The following is a 13,825-nucleotide window of genomic DNA, read 5'->3' as shown; positions in this document are numbered from 1 at the left end:
ACCCAGCATGGGTGAGAGCTTCCCCATGCCCACCTCCCAGTGTGTCCCAGTACGTTGGCAGGTCCATTCCCAGAGGGAAGCTGAAAGATTCAACCCCATGTGAAGTGATGGGGAGATGGGGGCTGTTCGCAGCACGGATGAGCTCTGCTCAGCTCTGACGAGCTCAGTTCTCCCTATGAGCATCATTAAGAGTCTGATTTATGAACCCAAGAGCAGTAGCACATTTCCAGGTCGTACATGTGAAGCTACTGGAGATGTCAGTTCTAAGCCCTCAAAACCCATGGGAGCAGTGTGGTGAGCAGGGTTTCACAGTGCTAGTCGGGTGGAAACACTTATTTCACCCCTGAAAGACACAGGAGGTGCCCAAAACCACTGGCAAAGCCAGGTTCAGCTCCTTGCTGATAAACATCCACGGTCATTGCCATCCCACTCCCTGCCTCAGTTTCCTTCCCCTTTCCAAAGCATAAACCCAACTCAAATCACAGAACAGCAACAAACCCTGTAGAGCAAAACTTGTAGCACCCCAGACAAGCGTTAACCCTGATCTCAACACCAGTCCACACTGACAACGCCTGTCTGGAGGGTTCCATCAGTGCAGGGAAGAGCAGCAGAAGAGGTTCCCCTATGGCAGTGATGAAAGCATTTGCTTAACATACAAGCAATACGAAAAGCAATAACAAGAAGCTTTTAGAGCGGCCAGATAACATTTCAAGCAACAAACTCCAGCACATATGTTAATTGGCTGATTTGATTTGGGAAGCAAAGCGGAGGAGAAATCAATCTTAGGAGCTTAACACAATCTCTTAACTCTCCCAGCCAGGGGCTGCGAGTGATGCTGAGTTAGGATGTACCCAAGAGCAGCCCTCAGCGTGGGCACTTGGGTTGCCCTTGCCCTCACAAATCGATTTTGAGCCTTGTCTTTGCTGTGGTAATGGCTTATATTTCTATGTGCCAACTTTAAATGGACACCATTGTCCTATTTAATTAGTTTTGGTGGGATTTATAGTGCTCAAGGAAGAACCCCAGGGCTGATGGATTTATGCCCGTTTAATTTTTACGACCCATGGAGCACCAGTGGATCTGATGAGGAAGGATGGGATGCAACATATGCACATTTACTGTAAACCTGTGTGTTTGTGCAGCCGAAAATGGAGCATTAAAGTGATTCAGTGGCAGCCAGCTTGCCCATGCCAGCAGTTCTGTGCTCAGCTCCCGCTCAGCTCGGACCGACGCCACGATGTATCTGTGTACATGGCCTTTTAATCCTGACATTATATAGGCAATGCTCCCCCAGCTATCTCTAATTATCCACCTCCCACCAAGCTGGCCAAAATCCTCCCAGGAAGGAGCAAGCCCTTTTTCCTTCACAGCCAAACCATGCACTCCGCTTCTGCCTTCCCATCCCCAGTGCACCATGCTGGGAAGTGGCTGTTTCCCCCTGGACACAGTGGTCTGTTCATCCCCAATAAACCTGATTTACACCTAGGAGTGAATTAAAGAAGAGGTACTTTGCCATCTGTGCAACATCCTGGTGCTAGTGTTCAGTGTCCAGCGATGCTGCATCGCTGCTGGACCACTTCATACAGCCACGGGAAGCAGCAGGCTCGAGAAGGATGTTGCCAAAGGATGAATGGTTGAGGTCTCAGTCCTGGAAACCCCCTCACCTCCCTCACATCAGAAAGGCGCAGATGTTTGCATTGAAAACACATCTATAACTGGTAAAAGAACAGTTAATAATGCAACCGCTTGCATTCCAGTATAAATAAATCCATGTCCATTCCCTGAGAGGGTTCATTTGCCTCTAATCATGGGGTTGCTTTCTGGAAAGCCAAACAATCCATGGTTGCTCATGGCCACATCTTTGGGCTGGAGCTGCCCTAAAGCCCCACAACATGCACATTGATCCAGCTCCTTACTCTTCCTTTTGTATTCATCCCAACTGTCTCACTCCAGGGAATTAACAGCCAGGAAAGCCTGGTCCTGTTGGCAGGAGCAGTCACTGGCACACCTTGTGAACAGTTGGATCATTCTAGGTCCCTTCCAGCTGAAATAATGCTCTGTTCTCTATTCAGACCAGCATCCTGCACACTCCTTACCATGGAGCACCAACGCTAGAGGACGCAGAACTGCACCAAAACTTTGCTGTGATTTAATGAAGTCCCTCATCCCTCTTCCCTTCAGCCCATCCGATACAAACCGTGCCTCTCCAAGCAGACCTCGGGCAATCACTATAATGTTGCCAAGACAACTGTGTTGACAAAATTCCTTTTTTTTTCCCCCAGATGACAGAAACAAGGCTTTGTTTTAATTTGGAGTTCAAGGCTGAGCAGATTTCAGTCACACGCCTGCCATTTCTCTTCTACTGTTTCTTGGCGCCTGTGGTGTGTGGCTGAAACAGAGTTTAGATAAACCCGTCAGTTCAGCCGCTTACCCCATCTGAAACTGATGTTCTTATTAGGGCACAGCCCATCTGTAAAACAAATTTCACCACCATCAATTTGCCAAGAGGACTGGAATTACACCAGCGACTCCAGTTTGACAAATGGGACCCGTGTTAACACCGCACCACTTTGTCCTAAATGACAGAACAGGTAGATAGGAAATAAATGAGAAAGTGCCACTTGATGGATGGTCTCAGAATCCAATCGCAGCACGAGAGGGGGGTTGTGGCTCCATTTAGGGAAGAACAAGGAAAAGGGAATTCAGAAATCACAGCAGGTTGGCTGGAGCTGCAATAGCTCCGGAGCCGCCAGCCGGCATCAATAGAGTCAGCGACAGAGCTCGCAGCTCAGAGTCAGTCCAGGAATTGAGCTCCCGGCTCGTCTCAGCAGCTCACGTTCTCGTCCCCTCCTTTACTGCTGACTCCCCAAAATCCTTCCAGAATAGCATCAAATTTGCCTCCTCTATCAAGCCAGTGGGAGATGCAGCCCAATTAGGACGGTAAATAGCAATAAACCTGATTGTCACCAACTTCTTCTGATAGAGTGATTCATGTCACTATTTAAAACCCCAGGAAAACATCGGGCTCCTTACGGCACAAGCCTGGGTTCCTCAGTCTGGAGGCACGAGCCAGCGGCTCCCTGTGAAAGCCTCCCAGTGAGAAAGGCGATGGGATTCTCTCTGTCCCCCTTCTTCAACACCAAATGGGGCAGGAGGACTCGAAGTGCGATTCCCTGCTGATGAATTGGGTCCATGGAGGCAGAGCAGAGCTCACACCCTCCATGCACCCTCATCCTCAGTGACTGTGCAAGACAAAAAGGAAGATAATTTGTTCCCGAGTTTCTGTCTGCACTTTTCTTAGGGTTTTGCATTAGCACTTGTTGCCATAGTACCACCAGCAGCAGCAAAGGTCTCGGGATGCCTCCTGGGACCCATTTCATGTCCTAGGAAGGGCTCTGGCTCTGATTTAGGCAGGACTGGGGGAGATGGGGAGGTGGAATTTTCTGTTTCCTTTCTAACTCTTTCCTTGAAAATTAAATTGTGCTGAGGCGCTGGCACAGGGTGCCCAGAGAAGCTGTGGCTGCCCCATCCCTGGCAGTGTTCAAGGCCAGGTTGGACACAGGGGCTTGGAGCAAGCTGCTCCAGTGGAAGGGGTCCCTGCCTGTGGCAGGGGTTGGAGCTGGATGGGCTTTGAGGTCCTTTCCAACCCAAACCAGTCTGGGGTTCTATGAGTGCATGAGAGAGAGGAACAGAAACTGGCCCTGATGCTCATCGGTTCTTTCCCCTTCTCCCATGGGACAATCCTGTGCTGGTGATGCTGCCTTTGCCTGCAGCAGCCCCAGCCCCTCTTGGAAAGAGAGGTTTTGCCCATGCCAAAGGAGATGATTTTGGCTTCCTACGATGCTGCTCCTCAATAATGGTATTACGGGGAGAGGCAGCAGTGGGGCAGGCTGTCACACCAGGACCACAGTCCCCCTGCACTCCAGTGGGACTGGAGGCACTCACCACAACGTGCCACTGGTATTTCCAAGGATGCATTCATTTTGAAGGATGGGTCCTGCTCTCAAGAGACTACTGAGCTTCCATGACTATCAAGGCAAAGAAGAACTGCATCTTTTCAGCATGTCTGAAAACATGGACTTGAGACTCTGCAAAAAAAGGATTAGGACAAGCCTGTCCTTGAAGAGCATTGCAAGATCTCGTCAAGCATAAGGAGTTGCCTTAGCATAAATACCTCCGGTTTTGTATATACACACACAGAGTACTTGCAGGCTTCCACACTCTGCATATAGCACCAACATACTGCTAACATATGGGCTTTCCAGACTGTGTGTTTCTCATGCTCACAGCCAGATCCCAAGCACTCGCTTGGCATCACATCGGCACTTCAATCCGCTTGCTTTACAGCTGCCGTGGAGGGTGGCAACGCATTGGGTCAGGTATCACACACAGCCCGTCGCAATCCACTTGGAATGAACATGTTACATCTGGCTTCAGCCAGAAAGGGGCTGACAGATCCTTCCCTCTTCAGGACACAATACAGTTATTTTTGGCTACGCACAAGAGATCAGATCTCGTATATAGATCTGATTTAATGCACACGATACAATCAGAACAGCGTGAGTACAGCAAAGGCATTTTTGCTTCATTTGGAGCCTCCTTTCAAAACCGGTCCCCTCCTGTCAGGATTGCATTTCTTTAGTAAAAATTGATGGTATCAACAAGTATCAAACAATATTCTCATTACTCAGGAGAGGTAGATGCTAATCTATGCGAGCCGAGCTCATGTGACTTATCAGTTACTATATATAGTTGTTTTCAGGCACTGATTTAGGCAATCTGGCAGATTTCCTAAGCCTTTGTACAGATACTCTACTGAAATGGAAAAGACAAAATACACGAGCAAAGCAGGGGGTGGAAAGAAAAAGCTGAGCGGGGTAAAACGTGCCCGGGGGAGGACCAACCCCTCCCCATCAGTAGGAACACAACGTTAACTGCAAGTGAGGATTGAGCCCAAACCCCTCTGCCTAAGATGGCCTCTCCGGTACTCGCTCACGATCATTGCACTGGCAGAGGGAATAAGCAGGATTCAAAGGGCACAAGGACTTGTCACTCTCCTTTGCTCATGAGGGAATGTAGCGCTTCTCCCAGTGCAGGTGTCTGATCAGAGGAAGAGCCCCTCAGACCCCAGGTCTGCATAAGAGGAGACTTTGTGCTGGGAGTTTGTTTGCAAACACATGCACGCGTTAAAACGGGAGAGTATGTAACGGAGTGTGTAGCATCCTTAAGGAAATATTCTGGGTATTACAAGCAAGAAAGAAACAGAGGGAGGAAGAAATCGCTGATGCAAACCCAAATTCTTTACGATAGGACGTCCTCACTAAGACCTTTAACAGAAAAGACATAGCCAACCAAGACGTGCAGGTAGAAATCCTGGGGAGATCCTACTGTGAACAGCCCCCCTGCCCCAAAAGCTTCCTACAGCTTTTGTGTGATGATCCCTATAGATCCCTGCCTGAGCCATCAGCATTTAGGGATGCAGAAAAGGAAGACGAGCTGGCATTTAAAGCAGTCGAGCCCCCAGCCACTGCAACTGCCCCCCGCAATCTCCCACGTCTCCCGCTCCAGACAGCCTGTGCTCCCACGGGAAGGAAGGAGACACTTCCCCTCCATTGCGGTGGGAGGCGGATCAGCTCCTCGGGGACTCGGCGAGATCGTTGTCAAGTTGCTGCCAGAATTTCCTCCTGACAGTCATAACTTGAAAGCATTGGAAGAAAATGTCTGCACCTGGGCTGCGGAGCCGAGGCAGGGAAAGGCTCTGTGGGGCTGGAGCTGGATGGGGCGATGCATGCCCACCCCAGCACCAGATGCTCCAGATGTGCCTCTACAGAGGTCTCTTTTTCTGCTGCTTTGACAGTAAAAACCAGAAGCTTTCTACTGTCTACCACAAACTAAGCCAAGAGCGAGCCCACAGGCAGGGCAAGCACGGCTCAATCCCCTTGCTCCTGCGACAACTCCCTTCTGCATTTAAAGCGCATTCAGAGGGGACTATCGAGGTCCCGGCTGGGGAGGGAGAAGGGGCAAGAACCGGCATGACCCCCTCCGGAGGACTGGAGGCGGTGCTGAGCGGGGCATCCCAGGGCTGCACTCGGGGGGCTGGAGCCGTTTTAGGGTGCCTCTTCCCGAATGGGATGCATGCGGACCCTGCTCCCACCCCAGCGCCCCGGGGACACTCCGGGTCATCCCCAACCCAGCGCCGGGCTGGTGGTGGCACCTCCTGCAGCACGGAGCCCCTCCTGATGGTGCCCGCGCTGTCGCGGGGGGGGGATATGTCGCGATTCCCGTCGGGCAGCGATCAGCACCCGGGACAGCTCCGGCACGGCCCCTCCGCGGGAGGGGATGGGGGGGAACAGTCCTGACCCCCCCCCATCAAGGGAAACTGCCTCTGTCAACTTCCCCCTCCCATCTCTGCACCCGGGTCCTCGTCTCCGCCGGTCCCGGTCCCGGTCCCTTCCTTCCCCGTCCCGTGTGTGCCGGGTCCTCCCCGGTGAACCGCTCCCCCATTCCAGCCGCCCGCCTCGCCCCATCCCAACTTGCTGCAAAGAGTTACGGGGGAGGGAAATACCCAGCAGCTTCGTTCCGTTCCTGCAGCTCCCCCCCAGCCGAAAGGACAGGCGGAGGGGGGGGGGGAGCCGAGCACGGAGTTTGCAGCGGAGCCCCGGGGGTGCGGAGGGCGGCGGGGGGGACGCAGAAACACCCGAGCCCCACTCGCTGGACCAGCAAAGCGGCTTTAGCCGGGCAGACCCCACCCATGCCCCCCGCTCCCATCCGCGGCGCGGGGCCCGGGGACACCCCGGCTGCCCTCACCGAGCCCCGGGCTCCTGCAGCCGGAGGCAGCTCCCGGCTGCCCGCACCGGCGGGGCTGAGCACCCGCGGCTGCCACCCCGTGCCCGTCCCCAGCCAAGGGCACGGCGGCGCGGCGCAGCCCCGGGGGCACCGGGGAGCGCTTCCGACGGGCGCCCGAAGGAGCGCACGGTCCCGCGGGGCTCCGCGCATCCCCCCGCAAAGTTTCCCGGAGAAGCGGCCCCGGTGCGGGGCTGGGGGCAGCCCGCCCGCCCTCCCCACCTACCGTGCGGCGGAGAGGAGCCGGCCCCGTCCCCGGCCCTGTCCCCGGCCCCGCCCGGTGCATCCCTCCCGGCGGCTCCGGGCGCAGCGGGCGGACGGACGGAGCCCGGCGCGGCGCTGGGCTCGGCTGGGCTGGCGGGGAGGGAGCCAGTCCTTGCTGCGCCCCTTTATCCCAGCATCACCGAAACGAATCCGCTTTGACGTCCAACCCGGGTTTTTATGGGTGTGGAGCGAGCCGGTGCAGCCCTCATTAGGAGACACTCTGCTCTCCAAATCATACATCTTTTATATAACCTCATTTCCAGCGTGGCTTTTCTTCCCCCTCCCTCCCCTTACCGGGGAGCATCGCTCTCCCCCTCCCCAATTCCACACCCCCCCCCCCACAATTAAACAGCCGAGAGACACCCCCCGGCCCCCACTTGTTGCCGGGAAGCTCCGCGCCGCAGCCCGCCCCGGACCCGGGCTCTGCCTGCCCCTGCCCAGCCCCGCTGCACCAGCAACCGCCTCAGGGCCCATGGAAGGCTGCATTCACACCCCCCTTCTTGCTCCCGGCCGGGCTGTGCGCTGATGGCTGCAGGAAAGCCCCCTCTTTCCCTTGCTGCCAGGTCTGCCCCTGCCCTCTCTGCACCCAGGGCAGATGGCACCAACCCCGCTGTGATGCCCTGAGCACCAAAGCTGCCTGTACCTCTGCTGGCAGAACCGAGCCTGGGCTGCACGCAGGTTAGGGAGCAAAGGGGCTCCTCCTCACCCCATCACCCCATTTCTGACTCTCTATCTGCCCCTGATAAGGCCCAGTGCAAGCCCAAGGCTTGACATCAGTCTCCAGGATTTACAATTGTGCTCATTCCCATGGCAACAACAAACACACAATTATAGATATATAGTATTATATAAACCCAAGTGGGCTCTTGGGCAGGGATACGAGGTTCACCTGCTGCAGCCTCCTCCCAGGGCCAGAAGGCAGCTCTCACTGGAGCGGGGAGAGGTGGCTGCAGCCTGCTGAAGGTACATGGCCCGTGGATGCCCGGCAGCTCGGGCTCCCTGCCCCATGGCTGCTCTGAGGCAGGCAAATGCAGCACAGCAGGAGATTCAATTACAAAACTTCCCACAGGGAAGAGGAAAAGGAGCAGCCCTGTTCCCTCCCGGCACACTGGGAGTTTCGCAGAGGTGGTGAAGGGGAGAGGATAGGCAAATGTGGTAGCAGAACTGGGGCTGCTTTCCCCCTGCTCCCCCCTCCTCACTCGCCTCATACATCACGCTGTAGCACACTGTCTGGGGCTAATGAAAACATAATTAGGGCTATTTAGATGCAAGGGGACTAATCTAATAGTAAGCTAACCAACGACAGCTGCTCTGATGCTCTGGGCAGGGAAACCTGCCCCGTGGAGGGTTGTGTAGGTGCACACCAGCGCTGCATGACCCTGTCCCAGGCTGAAAATTCTCAGCTGAAGAGAAACACAAACCCTTCCCCTCTTTCAGTGCTCCCATCTTCGAGCCTGGCCTTAGCACTGCAGGGAGGTGTTCAAAGAGACTGCACTGCCAAAGGCACCCCGAAACACAGCACGAGCTGCGGCCTCCAGCACCTCGCTGCTCTTGTGCCCTCCTGCCTGTGAGGCAGAACTGCAGGAGACAAAGCCATGCTGGGGAAGCAAACCTGAACGAACTTAACAGGACGATGCTCATTCCACTGTCAGCTGGAGCGTTGCTGGAGAAGGTAAATCTGGGCAAGCAGGAGGATGCTGCCGGCCTGTGCACGTCCCATTCGTCCCCCTAAGCTGGGAGCAGCCCCAAGGTAGACTTTCCCTCCAGCTGGTGGCCATGAGTCAGCCCAGAGAGGGAGGCTTGGAGGTTCATAAGCAACTAATGAGGCAGATGTTGGGCTGTGAATGGAGAAGGTGGAGCGAGACCCTCTCCAGCCCATCTGCACCCAGCGAGCCCGTTCCCACACAGCTCTTGTGACAGCAAATGTTTGCACCTTCCTTCCTCCAGCCAAGAGCATTTGTGAGAAGGATTTCTCCACAGGAAACGTGTTCCTATCATCCTGCCTCATCCTTCACGGGTAGATGAGAACCCCAAAGAGACCCCAGCTCTGGAGAACCCCCCCCCCCATCCACGGAAGTTGCTTCCCCCCTTCTCACAGCTCTGAGCAAATGCAGGCAGTGCCACCATGCAAGTTATCCCCCAAACCTGCTTGGGATCGGGAATAGCCTTTTCCCTGCCCCTCACACAGCTACATCCCAGTTCCCCCTCTCTGAAATCAGCTCAGCTCTGCTTGCCTCTGGCCATATGCTGCCAGTGGTTAGAGAAGCCAAATATAAACCCAGCAGCTAATGCTCTCCCAAGTTTCCTTTCCCTCCCCCTTCCCAGATCTGAGCTCTTTCCCCTCTCCTGCTGCCCTTCATCCTCACCCACCTCTCTTTTGGGAGCCGGGAACGCAACGGGAATGTGGCTGCTCGGGATGCTCAGCTCCAAGATCCTTAGGAAAGCGTGGCCCCGGCACAGCTCACACACAATATCCCCGGCAGCCACAGCTCTGGAGTTATTCGGCTGCTATTTCTATGCAACTCGAAACGTGTTGGAGGGATTACTGCCCTGGGAATAAAGAAACGGCTAAATATATTTATACTAAAGCTTAAGGAGCGATGTAACTGCACACACACACACACACACACACACGTACACCAGCTGATGGGGGGTCTGGCACGGAGACTGCGGTGATTTGGGACAAATCCCAGGATTGTCTGTCTGTGCTCCAGTTTAGAGCGGGCGCCTATGCGGGTGCTCGCCTAGAGGTGGCAGTGAGCCTTCGCTCTTGTCCTCTCCAGGACCAGAGCAGAGCAGAGCAGCACAGGGGGGGCCTGGGAAGTCCCCAGCAGAGCTCCGCACTCTCTGCTGGCTCTGCCGCTGTGGGCATTAACACAGGTTCCTGTGCCCAGGAGGAGTCCCGCTGCCTCCTTCCCCTTCCTCTCCACCCGTGCCGTGCCCACGCCACTGCCCCGGCGGGATTCCTTGGCATCGTTCCCTCGGCACGGTGCATGGGGCGGGGAAAGATGGGGGTTTGAGGCAAACCAGACTGCGTTTAAAGCCTGCAGGACATGGCCGAGGGAGCTCACATCCCTGCGCCAGCTCCCGGATGTGTTTTGGGGGTGAAATTCCTTGCGTCCCATTCTCAGGAGCTCTAACAAGCCCCGAGCTACCAAACATCAGCTTTGCCCTGAAAGCACCCTCCCTTCCAACCGGACACCTGTAAATCCCACCAAAACCCAGCTGTATCCATTAAACCTCCCTGCGCTGGGGGCTAGGGGTGGGAACGTGCTGCTGGAAGGATTCTTTCGGAGCGCATCGCACCGCCTCCAAGGGTATAAAGTGGGTTATAAAGGGTGATCTCTCTGTCACACGTACTTGCGGGCACGCATGCACACAGCAAATCTAATAAAAAGATATTAGTCGAAGAGTATTTGGCTTCTGGCATTCAGCTCAGCCAAGCTTCGTACAGACACCACAGAAATGAAATTACGGGAGCACACAAACAAGAAATTCCAGGGGGATGAATTAATGTTTCATCACTATTACACGGCTGAGAAATACCTGCCCGTCTTCCCTGGTGTTTCTTTTAGGTGTACTTCAAAACGCGGACCCCCTACCTTTAACAGCCACCGCAGCACATTTCCCACAACCCAAGCCCTGCCACCTTCCCATCAAAATCAAAAGTGCTTTCATTATCATTTTAAGGACACGTTGGAGGGCTCAAAACCACCCCAAAGTTCAAGGACTTCCTGTAAATCCAGGATCTGATTTAGACAGATTAAAACCCCCCTGCTTGAAGACCTTGCTTCACTGGCTGGAAGGGGTTCCAGTTACTTCTGGGTTATTCAGATGCAAGTGCTGTTTTGAAGCACAAGTGCCTGAGCCATCCACCAGCAGCTGTAAGTTTGGGGGCAGATGCTCGGCAGCGGCAGAGCTACACGACTCCACTGAAATCAGCAGAATCCACATCATTAAAGCCAGCTAAAACCAGCCACTTCGCAGTGGTTTATATCATCCGAGTCCCTATTTCAAGCCCTTTCCTTTCCAGTGGGATCAGGCCCCTGAATGGTGCCTTTTAACCTTTGAATCAATTATTGGGGTAATTCCAAACCAGAAACATCACTTGTGTGTCAACCTGGAGCAGCATATTGAGAGGGTTTATGTATTTTCTCCCTATTGTGACACGTTTCAGAGGACCGTGGCTTAAACACTTGTTCCAAAAGACCCAAATCTCTAATCTTAAATGAGAAGTTATCACCGGAGGACCTTGGTGTGGGTGGTGACAAACACAGGAAAGGGCCCTGCGTCAGCCAGTGCCTTGGGTAAATAGGGACGGGGAGGAGAGCGGAGGGCTTGGAGCAGGCTGACAAGCCTGATAAGCCAAATCTGCAAAGCATTCATTGCGAAAAAGAACACAAAGCAAACCCAAAAGCAGAGAAACAGCTGCTGGTGAGCTCTTAATTTCTAAAAAAGAGCAAGAAGGGCAAAAATAAAAAGCCAAAAATACCCCATTCCCCACCAGCAAAGCCCCTCGCGGGATGGGGAGGGAGGGAGGTGCCAGCATCCCTGGTCCCCTCCGCAGACAAGCTAAAGTGAAGCGGCGTCTTTGCGGTACCCCATGAGGGGGAGCGAGCTGTGCAGCCCCTCTGTCACGTCAGCCCCAGCCTGGATGGAGCAGCAAAGGGAAGGTGACTGTGAAAGGCTGATCCCAGCCCCAGCAAGAGATGTGCAAGCACAGGGGGACACAAAGGTGCTGGTCACCCACCTCCCTGTTAGCATCATCAGGCCACGGCCAAACGGCAACCAAGGATCAATGCCAGCCCAAACATCAGCAGCTCCCCAAAAAAGGATGAAAACAAGAAGGCAAGAGACAGAGCTGTGGATTTTCTCCTTTTCTTCCACAACCCAGACAAAGGAAAGGCGATGCTCAGGATTCCCACCGACTGCAGAGAAGTTTGCAGAAGTATGCCAGGAATTCAGATTTCTCCCTGGAAGGACTTGAATGGGATCCTGAAGCACTGCTGCAGTTTAAAGGTGTCACCCAGCTGCTTCTCGTCGAGCCAAGATGAAGCAAACCCTTCTCCAAACCATGCTGACAAACGCCAGCCCAGCCAGGGGAGCTCAGCAGCCCCATGTGAAGCCCCAGCAGCAAGTTTCAACGTGCCAGGCCCTGAGTTCACAGCTTGCTTTTGGTTTAAAAAAGCTATTTACAGTTCCTGGCTCCCAAAACCCAGCTCAGCCCCAGTGATTCACCTACCTCCAAGCCGCAAGGTGCTCCCTGTGGCCAAATCCTGGCTCGTGTGCAGCTCCTCTGGTTCCAGGCTCCGGGAAGCAAGGCTGACCCCGCTAATGGGAGGAAATAGGGGCTGAGCAGCTCACTGGGGTTACCTGTGAGAGCTTCCTTAGTGCTGGGGACCTCATCCTCAAACAGCCTTGACGTCAGCTCTAATAACACTGACAGAGACTTTGCCTACGGTTGAAAACATCCTCGATGTTTCCTTGTGAGATCACCAGTGCCTCATGGATTTCAGCCCAAATCCCAGCCCCCTGCTCGGCATCCCGCTCATTCCAGCCACCTGGCACCCATTTTCATGCAACTCACCAAAAACATCCTGTTTTTGAGGTCTCAACCCTCCCATTAAATTTGGTGGAAATTAGCTGGGTTTGTTAGGATGAGGCGGGCGGATAAAGCAGAGCGCAGCTGGGTGAGCCCCGTTTCCTTAGGAAAGAGGTACCAAAGGTACCCCCAAAAAGAGAACACCCCCAAACCTTCTGTTTTGGTGCTGTTGGAGAAGGAAAACTGTGCCTGTGTTTAAGAGCAGGAGGATTTCCACCTCTCGATACCTCCTGTGGGTGATGGTAGCTCCACCAAAGGGTGACATTGCTGCCCATAACCCCAACCCAGCTGCTTTGGGGGGACTAAAATGTGTTTTCCTTGCTCTCAAGCTGGAGTTAACACCCCCCTCGAGGATGCGCCAGTCCTAGGTAAAGATAGGTTTCCTGGTGGGCACACATAGACCTTCCTAGTCTTGGGATCCTGCCCAGTTTGTCGAGGGAGGAGGTGAAATCCCAGGAAATCCTGGCTCTCCACAACAGGGAAACACTGCAGGGGCCCCAAATGGTTTTATTTCCAGGCTCCTGCTTTTCCTGCTGCATTTTAACACCCTTTGGAGAGCCCCAATTAAGTTGATTGCTGTGACGTTAACATCTGACCCATGGTTTTGCCTACATCCCGCTATAGCTTTGGGCTTTGCTTGTGGATGTCCTCACCTTTCCACACTGCTTTGAGCAGAGCTGGCTGGTATCAGCTCAGCCCAGGGCTCATGACTGTAGGATTTACTGCTCCACAGCAATCCTGATCCACTTCTGCTCCCAGTCCAGCTCTGGATCTGGGATGATGGGTCCCACCTTGCCCCCAAAGCAGGAGAAGTGAGGTCCCAGCAGGCACTGCCATCACCCTCAGGCTCCTTCAGTGGCCGCTCCAGCACAGGACGTGGTCCCTTTGCCATCAGGCCACTGGCAGAAGCACATTGGCAAAGGGAGTTGGGTTGAAGCTGGGGTCCAGAGGGGCTGCAGCTTCTCTGGGCTTCATCGGTGTCTCCAGATGTGGCTGTCACCACCGCACACCAGATGTGCTGAATCCCCCTCTCAACCCATCACTAAACACTGGAGAAGAGCCCAGGCAAGAGGATGGAGACCCACAGGCTTTGCCCCTGTGCTGGCCAAGCACCAC

The 13,825-nt window shown here is 54.3% G+C and overlaps 1 protein-coding gene across 4 annotated transcripts in view; it reads right to left on the bottom strand.

Moving 5' to 3' along the window:
- Positions 1–13,825, bottom strand: part of NOS1 (nitric oxide synthase 1) — a 74,621-nt gene that overhangs the window by 48,045 nt on the left and 12,751 nt on the right. For 2 of the 4 annotated variants that reach the window (XM_061465775.1, XM_061465779.1), the window contains exon 1: positions 7,070–7,371. The exons of 1 other annotated variant lie outside the window; for it this stretch is intronic. The gene's annotated coding sequence lies outside the window, so the exon portion shown is untranslated. Of the gene's footprint in view, positions 1–7,069; positions 7,372–12,349; positions 12,536–13,825 lie in introns of those variants that run through there. One more of the 4 variants, XM_061465778.1, reaches the window with a different exon arrangement.

Source organism: Pezoporus flaviventris, unplaced genomic scaffold (genome assembly GCF_033815535.1).
Source record: "Pezoporus flaviventris isolate CSIRO_AGI_PZ_B2104156 unplaced genomic scaffold, CSIRO_AGI_Pfla_v1 ptg000041l, whole genome shotgun sequence".
NCBI classification, from domain to species: Eukaryota; Metazoa; Chordata; class Aves; order Psittaciformes; family Psittacidae; genus Pezoporus; species Pezoporus flaviventris.
Note: the sequence above shows the minus strand (reverse complement) of the source record. Positions and strands in the feature narration are given on the sequence as shown.